This window comes from Poecilia reticulata, linkage group LG21, assembly GCF_000633615.1.
Source record: "Poecilia reticulata strain Guanapo linkage group LG21, Guppy_female_1.0+MT, whole genome shotgun sequence".
Taxonomy (NCBI): Eukaryota; Metazoa; Chordata; class Actinopteri; order Cyprinodontiformes; family Poeciliidae; genus Poecilia; species Poecilia reticulata.
The window spans coordinates 119634-120450 of record NC_024351.1 but is presented as its reverse complement, the minus strand read 5'-3'; the positions used below and the strand labels follow the sequence as shown (position 1 = coordinate 120450).

At 41.6% G+C, this 817-nt stretch overlaps 1 protein-coding gene across 1 annotated transcript in view; it reads left to right on the top strand.

The window, feature by feature from the left end:
• LOC103457075 (unconventional myosin-VI-like) overlaps positions 1-817 on the top strand; it is a 30595-nt gene that overhangs the window by 12592 nt on the left and 17186 nt on the right. The window lies entirely within an intron of this gene.

The following is an 817-nucleotide window of genomic DNA, read 5'->3' as shown; positions in this document are numbered from 1 at the left end:
TGGTTCCCCTGGTTCCTCTGGTTCTTCTGGGTCCCCTGGTTTTTTGGTTCCTCTGGTTCCTCTGGTGTTTTTCTGTTGGCTAAAGATTAATCAGTGGAGTTTGAACCTCCCGTAGTTCTAATATCGGTGGTTTGGATCTCGGCTGAGCTTTTTACCGTGTGTGTGGTTCTGACCGGTAGTTGACATCCGACTGCGGGTTAAACAATTTCATCTTGTTGAAACGTTCCCCAGAAGAGTAGAAATTAGAAAAAGACAGTGTAAGCTACAAAACAACCGTACGAAAACTGAAAATAACGTTCACCACTAACAATATCAGCTGATTCAAAAACTATACGTAATCACAATAAAGCAAATGTACAATTCCAACTGATCAATATTAGAAATATCCTAGTTACAAAGTAAACTTACCTTGTGCCGCTATGAAGGGGGCCGCTAATAACAAGATACATTTTATAACTGCGTCGCCACTTATCTTCTGTTCCTTCTGTTGCCAAGCTGCTGCTGCATGAACAGCGGAAGCTCATCAAAATAAAAGCATCAAACCAGAAGTCAACCATATTCTACACAAAACGAGATGAAATAAAGGCAATAAGCAGCAAAAGGGAATCAACATCCTCCTCTTTCTGTGGATCACAGGGTCGGCTTTGCTTCCATGTCTTTATTATTTAGCATCGTTTGTAAAACATAAAAAGGTCGGTGTTGGTTTAGGTTGGTGTTGGTTTAGACTGGTGTTGGTTTAGGTCGGTGTTGGTGTTGGTTTAGGCTGGTGTTGGTTTAGACTGGTGTTGGTTTAGGTCGGTGTTGGTGTTGGTTTAGG